This window comes from Amblyomma maculatum, chromosome 1 (assembly GCF_055883805.1).
Source record: "Amblyomma maculatum isolate TAMU_Amacu chromosome 1, ASM5588380v1, whole genome shotgun sequence".
In the NCBI taxonomy this organism is placed as follows: Eukaryota; Metazoa; Arthropoda; class Arachnida; order Ixodida; family Ixodidae; genus Amblyomma; species Amblyomma maculatum.
This window is the reverse complement of record NC_139344.1, coordinates 52417247-52428148: the sequence shown is the minus strand read 5'-3', so window position 1 is coordinate 52428148 and position 10902 is coordinate 52417247.

Genomic DNA, 10902 nt, shown 5'->3' with positions numbered 1-10902 from the left:
AAATGGAGCCGAATTCAAGTATTGGCCGTAAGCAGGTCTTATAAAGCAAGAGCAGTGTGTCCCGACGCATACCATATTTTTTGTTGCTAATTCTCATCAAACGGCCAAGGGCACGTTTACATTTAAGCACAAGACTTCTAATTTGGCGCCTCCAGTCTAACTGTGGGTCATATAATGCGCGGGACCTCCGTTGGCTTTAGCATCTTCATCGTCGCTTCTCCTTTTGACCTACGAAGTTTACCGGCAAGCTCTTCGCTCAGCTATCACGGGCGCCAAAATTCTAAATACTTTTCTGGACGGATTGCATTTTAATAGAGAAAAGTAGCCTCTTCTTAAATATTGCCTCTATTTTTTAGGGTGGTGCAGCTCTGATCACCTAAAACTGAGCATGTGAGTCAACCTCCTATTTCTTCTCGATTGCCTTTTGCAGGTGTTATCTTTCTACAGTTGAGGGAGCCTGCGAAAGGCACTCGAGAACCAAAGAGCAGTTACACCCGCAGATACACATTAAAAGAACTGACGCTAAACCAGACATCATCGTGGTAAAAGAACCACTCGAAGTCAGCCTATCGGGCTACCAACTAGCGGGACAAATGCAAACCAACAGAAGACAAACCGCCACCGCTACTTCTACAATCAAGAAACTCAGCTACATTCAGTACGAAACTGAGGATACACCCGTAAAATACACATTCACGCAGATCATACTTGCGAGAAAAGTGCAGAAGAGCGCATACAACCTGAGCATACACAGTTCACCTAGAGATTCAGCTCGGGACTTCCCCAAGCTATTAGCCAAAGTTGTACAAATTAGCAAAACGTGGCGCCTTTTGGTAGTCGGGGATTTCAATGCTTGCCACATGGAGTAGGAATATGAAAGGTCTAACAAAACGGGAAAACTCATTTGGAAGAAATGACAGGAGTTCAGCCTAACGCTCTTAAACGAACTCACCAGGTCGACCAGAACGGACAGCAGCGTCTTTAGCGACAGCAATCCGGATCTAACATCAGTGAAGAACGTCAACAACCCTGTCTGGGTTAATACAGGAGAATACTTAAACAGCGATCACTGCATTATAGTATAACCACCAGGATAGACACCTTCAGCCGACGAAAGTGGAAACTCACAAGGTACTCAGATTAGGAAAAATTCCATGAAGGGGAAAGAAGCTTTACTTGAGGATGTTGAAACACACAGCAGTGAAATTGAAACAAGCGAGGATCAGCCCAACGTATACTCGAAGCTAGCCCACCTCTGGGAAACGAGAAACAGACTAGTGCGCAGATGGAAACTTCAGCGTCTCAATAGAAGGCGGAGAATCAGGATTGCTAGTTTGGAAAAGGAAATTGAGAAGCACGCGGAGGATCTCTGTTGACAACAGTGGTATCCAACGTATGAACACCTGAACGAGCAACCATGCAACAAGAATACCTGGCACTTGCTAAGACACCTCTTGGATCCATCACACACGAAATCCAGTAACCGAGGACCGATCAGCAAAATCATCCATTCATTCTCTGGAGGCGAACATGAGCTGTTGGAGCTGCTTAAATAAAAATGCAATAACGAATTTCTCTTTGATCACAAGAACAATAGGGGGTAGATGAACCCTTCAGTAAAGCAGAAATTTGGGGATCCCTAGCTCAAATCTAGACTGCATTATCCCCTTGACAAGACTCGGTAACAAACAAAGCGCTAAGAAATCAAGACCCAAATTTTGTCGCTGCCCTAACGAAGTGCTGAGAAATTGGGTAAATAACGAGTAATTTGAAACATGCCACAGTGATCTTCAATTCCAAACCAAATAGAATATTGACCTTAACAATCATAGACGACCTCCCTAATCGCAACCTTGGGGAAACTAATAGAGCACGTAGTCCTCCAGAGACTCAGAGAATACACCGAGTAAGAAGACCTTCTACCAGATAGCATGATTGTGTTTCAGTTTGTCCAAAATGGTATGTGAATTCCTCTTGGATATAACCGAGATTTAACGTGTAAGGTACCAGTGTATGGATGTAAACAGGGTGTCTTGGTTGCAGGCATGCCTCAGATCTTCCTCGTACCCTCTTCAAAACATTTTTACCAGCTGTAGCATTGGAAACCTCTCAGGAGAGGAGGACTGGAAGGACCACATCCATTAGATCCTGTGATGGGTGTTTTTTTTTTTCTTTTAGCGTGTCCAAATACTCCTTATTGAAACGCAACACAAGAAAACGACAAAACGCTAAAACCTCTCATAGAAGGCGCGGCACATCGTAACGACGACCTACACTTGATAAAACTGTTAAGTACGGTAATCATTGGAAAGCATGTATTGAAAAAAAAAAATGAAGAAAGAGGTGCGTCTGTCTCCTGAGAAACATGAAGCGCAGCGCCATATTTCTCAAATACAAATGACCAACACCAAGGCCTCTGTCACCTGCTCATAGAAAGAGGTTCGATATGGTTACTCGCTCCAATCGGACTCTGATCAAGGTTGCCAAAATTGAATGCAATTTTTGGAAATACCTCCCAGTAGAATATAAGAATTAAATATACATAATCAGTGCAACAAGAAAAACGTTGCATATTGAAGCCAGCGTGAATACGCACAAGTTACGGTCACCCATACCAAGTATTCAACTCTTTCAACAGAACTACATGCCTTCCTGCATGCTCCATGCATAACCCCTTTCTCGGTTCCCTATTTTTTAGTTTTTTTTTTGTTTACAGGTCTTTTCTTTCTTGTACACCCTCTTTTTTGCTCAAAGCTATCGCAGAAGGCGATCATCCCGCGTGTTTAGCTGCCACTCTGTCTCGCGCTGTGCACTGCACCTCGTCATCACCCCAACTTTTTAGCACAAAGTAAAACCAAGAGCCGAAGAGGCTAAACACATGCCTTCGCCCCATTTACTCTTTTTAATTACGCTAAAACGCTGCTACATTATTCGGTCTTAAATTGTTTGAAAGTTTTATCGTATGTTTCCGCAGATTAAGGCACCTATAGTTTACTGTGGGATGGTGTTCTATTGCAGTAAAAACCAGTTTTAAAACTTGGCATTTTCTGGCCTCTACTGGCGTTACTCATAAGGAGAACTTTGTGCGTGCGACGCCACTTTGAATGCGGCGGAAAATATTCACTCGGCTTTCCTCAAGAATAAAATTTTGAGCTCTCTTTTGGTCATTTCTGACAAATAATGACCCAAGCTGCCGCAAACAATCGCCAGTTTAAACAAACAATGCGCACGCAACTGGATTGTGACATTAACCGTAACCATTCAATGAGACGGAATACATTATAAGATCAGTCTCCTGGATTTTGTTCTCCTAAAATGCTTTTCCTCGGACGCTCTGTGGTTAGGTGCTGGGCCCAAGGATGCACTGCTGGGCCCAAGGATGCACGATCGAATGCGAGCTGCGGCAGCCGTTATTTAAAGGAACCGAAAAGTAAGGCGCCCGTGTGCTGTGCGATGTCAGTGCATATTAGAGAAGCCCAAATGGCCGAAATATTTGGAGCCCTCCACAACGGCGTCTCTCATAGTCTCCCATAAACCGAACAAAACTTCTTGTCTCTCTATATATAAAAACGTTCTTTTTGCACCCATATATACTATACCACACAACACCTTACCATACCACACCATGTCATAACATACCATACCTCACCAGACCTTACCATGCCATACGACACCATGTAATAACATACCATGTCATGCCATACGTTACCATACCGTACCATACTATACCATACCATGCCATACCATACAATACTCTGGCAACATCTTGCAAGATGCCTCCTGTCTGACCATTTCGGATGGACGCCTTTTACATCTCAAAAACACCGCTACTGAATATATTCCAAAAACCTCGCGAAAACATTATATGATCTCGTTCCTAGCTTGAAGATTGCCGAGAGTGATCGGATCGGCGTGTCGCATCAGGCACCGTTAAAGAACAATCAAGTTTTGAAAGGCCTGTAATTTTTGCCTGAAACCAATACGGCAGGGAATGAGGCAGTGTATGTTCTCTATACAGACGCACCACCTCTGCGAGCATCGGCAAGCGCTTAAATCAGTTATACTCGTTAGAGGCTGAATATTATCCAAAATGTAACTTCCTCCTCCGTAATCCAGGTCACGATTTCGAGGCGTATTAAATAGAGCCTTTGGCGTGTTGCTGTAAATCATTCAGATCTATCTCATTAATGAAGGACAGAGTCCAGAGCAGAAGTTTTGACGGCACTAAGGGGTACAAGTATAAAGGCAGCAACCATGATGTACGTACATCAATAAATACGCTCCATAGAAGTTTGACGAGTCACCCTTGTATGGCTGTAAACCTTAATATCAATAACAGATATATTTTAGCGTTTTTGATCTTGAGAAGAAAAATTCGAGGACACCACAGAACAAACCTAAATTCTCAAAAGCAACCCTCTCATTCTCCTCCGAACTCGTGCTCACAAGCCATTACGCGAAAATGAGTTAGCGCCTTGTGCAACATCTTTGTATGTCGTCTTCCTTATAGCTTCTGTTGACGTAGGGCTGGCGGCAGAGCGAACTGCCGAAAAAAAAAATGTCGCCAGAGTGAAACGATTAATGACGGACTAAATACCATATAGCGCGATAATGCAAACAATCATTGGGATTTTTGTTTCTTTAGAGTAGATTTTCTTTTGTAGCGAAAGCTACACAGATGTAGGTTTTCATGCCGTCGGCGTGGCGCCGCGGCACCGTGGAAGACGGAGAAGAAAGCGAAGAAGAATGCTCGGTCACCCGCAGCTAATGCTTACGCTACACATTCGGTTCAGCAACGTTGAACCCTTCTGACTTTTTTTTTTATTGCGATAGCAATACTGCGCCAGGTTTCGAGCCGTTGCGTGGTCCCGGCGGAGGCCACGCATGACCTTGAGCAGGAGGATGAGCAGAAGAAGAAGGAGACTGGTAAACTTATGCTCTCGCGTCATACTCTTAAAGGAGAGCTTAAGTGTCCGCAATGTCTGGCACCTTGCACTGATAGGGCGTGATAGGGGAATAATGTAGAAGGCAAAAGAAGTTTCCGTCGATGCTATCGCAGTTTAACTAAGGTTAACCAGAGTAACACCATAACTAGCTTTTTTTGAGGAGGGGGAGGGGGGGCTGCTGCTGCTGCTGCTGATGATGATGATGAGGGGGTATTTGGAATTTCCACTCGATCTTTCCCTTTCGCTCAGATTGTATTGAATAGCCGAGTATAAGCTGAACTGCTTTCCTTCTACCCCGCAGTAGTCGGTTCATCTATCAATTCTGTTTGGGTGTTGTCCTCGCGTGCCCATGCCATAAGATATAGGCCCCCTCTACGCCACAGTTCGGGAAGAGCGAAGCGTGGCTCATAGTTGTTTTGGCACATTGCGCGAAGACTTCTAGACTTGAGCAGGCGTTTGCATGGATCTCAGTAAAGAAACAATTACACAAGGAAAAAGAAAAATACTGCTGTATTATGCACTTAAAAAAAAAAAAAAAAAGAGGTTGACGCTTACCTTCGTTTTCAGGGGATAAGAGCTGCACTCTCCTAAAATAATAGAGGCAGTATTTAAAGAAGAGACGACGTTTTCGTATTCTAAGTTGACCCTTCAGTAAAATCATTTTTCGGCCCACGATTGCTATAGTGAAACGTTTGCAGGTCTAAATCTTCAGGCGACAGCGGAAGCAACGATCAAGACGCTGAAACTGACGGAGGGCACGCGCATCGCCGAAACACCTTTGGCCCAGAGGGCTGACGCGGCATTCCAGGCTTGGGTGGTGGTGGTGTGGGCTGCAGCTGCTGGCTGAGCCACACTTCTGCGCGACGTCATGGCGTCGTAGTTCATTCGAGCCGGCTGGCGTCTGGAAGAACAGCGCGCCGGCCGAGACGGAAGCGTAGGGCTGGTCATTCCTGCGGTGGCCTTCATCGATCGTGAGCGCCTGCAAGAGTGCTCGCAGCTTCCACACTGATCAACGCGGGAGTTACTTCCGATACTTGGCCGATACTTCCAGCATCGACATCTCGAACGAAGGGCTCAGCAAGAACGAAGCTGCACCCACTTTGTGGGTGAGCATGGAGGATCTCCTGACTAGGAACAGCGTTTAGGGAGGACCAAGAAGCACCCATATCAACCATGTATCGAAGCACCGGTGCCATCGTCCTCGGCTGAAAAGTATGAGCCACAGTAGGGAGAAGAAACGCTGTATGCCTTGGAGTAGACTGCAGTGATATCTTTCGCTGCAGTAGCCAGACTTGCGGAAGACGCCGCACAAGGAGTGTACAAGAGCAAAGGCGAGCACCCGAATGCAGCCTAGGGCGGTGGGGTGGTCATCACAGCCGCCGCAGCTGCTGCCATAGGTGATGCTCCAGGCCACCAGCGCGGCTTCGACTTCCCGCCGGCCGGTATGAAATTGGCACTTGACTAAGGCTGTGTTTTTTTTTTTTTCATTGAGGACAATAGAGTGAGGCGCAGAGGGGGGTGTTGCACGGCATCAACATGAACACTCGCGAGAAACTCTGTTCTACCTTGGACACTGTTCGAAACATAAGAGAGGAGAGCTTGAAGGAGAAGGCAACACAAAGCGCGGTGAGAAGTGGTGGTCGGCATAGTTAGTGGGAGGGGTGGCAAAAGAGGCATCTGTAACTGCACTTGTACATAGGGCTCATTTTCAGTGTAATTTTTCCTTTCTATGTCTTTCGCGTTTTCGTCTTATCGTGACTTCTTTTCCAAGTTGTAACTTTAGCGTTTCTTTGCTAGCGTTTGTTGCGATTCTTTACCTAGTGATTTATGTGTTCTTTCGTGTGCTATACTGCGTGCATTGGTGTGTTCTGCAAATAAAAGTAAAAAAAGAAGTACCTGTTGTCTCAGCGAGCATTTTTGAAGTATCCTCAAGGTAGTCCAAAATACATTTTGAGGAGCAAACCGGCAACCGCAGAGGTCTTATTACTGGAGAAGGTGCTGCTATTTAGCGATATATAAAATTGGCTGAACATGGATTTAGCTCGGAGTGGTGTTCAGAGCCCACATTGAGTTACTAGCCGCGACGAATGCCATATTAGGTCAGTTTTTGAAGAGGAGAACGAAGTTCTTGATAACCCTGAAGCACGAGGCAATCTTTTCTTTTTTATTATTCGAAGGCTTGCCATGGGGGGGGGGGGGGGGGGGGCACAGAATGAGCCTGTCTTTTAACTTAAAAGAAGTCATGCAGTCTATTTTCTTCAAGAAACCGGAGCAAGCTCCGGCTTTTAATATTGTTGATTAGCCAAAAGTGTAAAAGTTCCTCCTTTGTAGGCGACAGTCCAACTTCTTGTAATCGTCTTATTCTTGATGGCTACATTCCTGGTCATGTCCATAAACCTGGCGAAGATCCATCTCGGCAGCTGACCTTGGACACATAGGGCATCTGCTGTGTACTGCATCCTCTTCAGAGCCCCATCGGGACGTCACCGACGGAGTAAGGGCCGCCCCGGCCCTAATGCTTGTTAAGGGACACCTTCTCCATTCTCGTTAGGTTATGAGGGAGGAAGTAAGTGCACGGGGGAATAAGGGCACGTGCAGTTTTCCTTACAACCGATACCAATATTAGGAAAACGGAGCCAGAATAAAATCGGAGGCTTGTGAGTGAGGCACTTGTGTTAGGGGCTTGGTGTGTAGGCGTATGTTTTTTGTGATCTATGTTATTACCGTGTTCTTATATTCAATGTACCTGGACACATTTTGTTGTTTTCTTATTTAAATCATGTATCTCCTGGGTAACGCTTAGTGTTTTTGTAACTCTTTTGAGCTGTTTAATAGCCCCTAGAGAGTCGGTGCAATGTGAGCTCCTATTATAGACGGTATGGCATTTATAGCCACCATCGCATGGTTGATAGCATACAGCTCCATTACAAGAAAGTACGGGTGGTCCGTTACGTACTCACTATGTGTGAATAACTCTGCATGTTTGGGACTGGTAGTTGCCGTTCTTCCACCGCTTTGAATCACTGATGCGTCTGTATATGCTATAAATATTTCGTGACTTATGTCAACCACTGGATGTGTTGTCGGCTGTGCTTTACGATGGAGCTTGCATAGTCTTGTTAGTCATAATTGTTGTGTAGGGCTAGAGAGGGGGGCTATAATTTTTTATATCTGTGCCGTCACCTCATTGTATATAGCTGCAACAGGTTCATCATACTTTCTCTTTAAATTTCTTGTTTCTTCTCTCCGTTGAATAATTTCCGTCATAGTGCTGCTGCTAGAAACCGGCGCAGAAACAAATCGAAACAAAGCCTACGTGGCTGCGGTCTATTCGATTGCGTCCGATTCAAACGCAAAACGAAACCATGAGCCGACAACATTAAATACGTGCTTTTGCGCGCAAATTTTCAGTTGTTACCATTTTGCTGTAGTTATTTGAAATTTATATTGCACAGGCCGCCAATGGAGGACTGTAAGACACATTATTTCAGAAGGAGCTATTTGTAACATGAATGTTAGGCACATGTCGAGTGCTTTCCTCTTTTTGCGCAGCCAACTGATCAATGCTGTCATGAAGTGTTTAGAGTGAGTCATTGCACTTTTTAATGTATACCGCGCAAATTACACACTCGTCTAGTACTGTAATTGTTACTTTGAATGGTGACACAAAAGGAGCTGTACTTTTGATTTTTTTTTTTCACAGATGGGCTCGCCGCGAGGGTGCTTCATGGCGTACACAACGAGCACTTGGACAGGAGACGCTGCAGAAGGGAAGAAATCTTGTAAATAACTTTCTTCTTTAATGTCTTTCTTGCGATGTCTGCAATCCGTTCAAAGTTGCACAGACAAGTTTTCATGCAAGAAGTATTCATGCTCCGCGGTTTGCTGATTGTATCGATCTGCGCAAACACTTCGATAAACAGATCAGACGAGTCTGGTATTTGTCATGCCTATTAATGGTGCGTCACTGGTATTGCACAAAACATGAATGCTTTAAAATGGAGGCCCTGTTGGGGAAAGAAAACAAATCCATCAGCTTGCAGCGCAAGATATCATGTGCACAGAATAAACGCAAAATCTTCTGTGCTGCGATGCGTCATTCTTGTGGTTTACATTTATCAATACTCACTACGAAAAGCACCTATTTCGAAATGAGTCGTGTACAGACCTCACTATAGGTGATAGCGTGTGTAAGTGCCACTCTTTAAATGGTTGCGTGGTCTCAGGTCCAGTGCTTTGGGAGCTAAAAGTACCGAGACGTGAAGTTATGTCAAATTGTTTTTCTGGCAGTAGTGCGCTAGGCCTCCGAAGCGACATAACTGGAGCAAATAAGCCTTCTAGGTTTCAAGTAATTTATTACACAACATTTTTAACGCAGTTTTTGGTTTCAGTCTCAGCAGTCGTTGATGGATGCAGAACGCTTGACACTATGAACATATGCAAGTAAAGTGCGTTCAGAGAGCAATGCATCGTCTGCTACGAGTGCATACTACTTTTGGTAATTGTATGTGCTATAGAGTTTCCACGTCAGAGTCCATAAAAACCGAAAATAGACGCGATAAACCATTTTCTAACTATTTATGTATACTATAGTGTATCCTTGTCCACTGTTACAGCGAATTAAGAAAATAAAAGAAATTTAGTGTCCCTAATCCTTTAGAAAACGCGCCTGAAAACGAGATTGCAAAGCAAACCTTTTCTCTCTTCAAATAGAGCCCGCATGGAGTGTTCGCCAGAACGATTTGTCGTCTTCGGCACAACACAGCGTCGTCCGTTTCGCCGGCAGTCGAGTACGCAAGCTGCTGACTGGTGTCATAAAGCGCAGTGCGCCAAGGCAGAGTTGTCCAGGGTAACGTGCATTCAAACCCGTTCTCCAATATCCCCGCTGCTAGCATATGCTGTGTTCCTCAGGCGCGTGAACACTATTGACAAGGAAACGAATACACACGACGGTGTGCATTGGGCCGAACGCGGTTGTGTCGGGTACGAAGAAATATCAACAAGTGAACGACCTCGACGTAGCTCTGAGAACACATTGTGTAGCCTTTGCAACAAAGAAGCAATCGATGATGTCATCGCCAGTGATGTTTAGCTCGTTCGTTGCCAATCTTCGGAGGGGCTGAAGCCTCTCCAAACGTGGTCATTCGGCAGTGAAGAAGCAGAAGACGATGATCTGATGATGGTCAGGAGGAGATATATATTTACAGAAGCAAAATAGTATACATAGGCAAAGTTACAACAACAAGTCGCACAGACAACTGTAACTTAAAAGAAAATGAAGACTCTCACACAGAGAAGTCACTTTACAGCCCCTTACTTTCCTACCGAGCGTTTCGGTTAAAGCCTAGGGGGTGTAAATACGTGCTAAGCACGGAGCCTCAATCTTGACTGTCGAACATGGTCCGAGGACCGCTTTTTGATACCAGACATCAACAAAGACCCAAGGGTGGTCACCTTAGGTGATCCGCCCCGAAAATGAAGCAGCCAATCAAATTATTTAAAAACATGCCACACCCCCGTGGGTTGGGAATAATCTTGAACCCAGGTCCTTAATTACGCCAAATAAAAATACAACATTCAAAACACACACTCTCTCCACTCGCTGGTCCCCAAACCCTCTCACACGGCGCCTGTCTTTGCCTACCCTCCTCAGCGTGTTTGCGACGCGACCTTGCAGCCGGCGCCTTTGTGAAACGCCGCGGGAGATCTGGAGACTAGGCCACCCAGCCGTCCCGTTCGAGGAAAAGGGGGGGGGGGGGGGGCACTGTCCCAGAGCAGTGTACAGTCGCCGTTGCTCGGACCCAATGTCTCGCGACACAGCGGGAGGCCGCTGGGCTGATTGCCTACTTGGGAGGGCCAAGGGTTGCGCCTATTGCCGCCTTCTGCAGGACATTTAGTGAGCGCTTGTGGCAGTGCAAAAAGCTTCATTAAAGGGCGTCTCCCTGCACCCATGCTT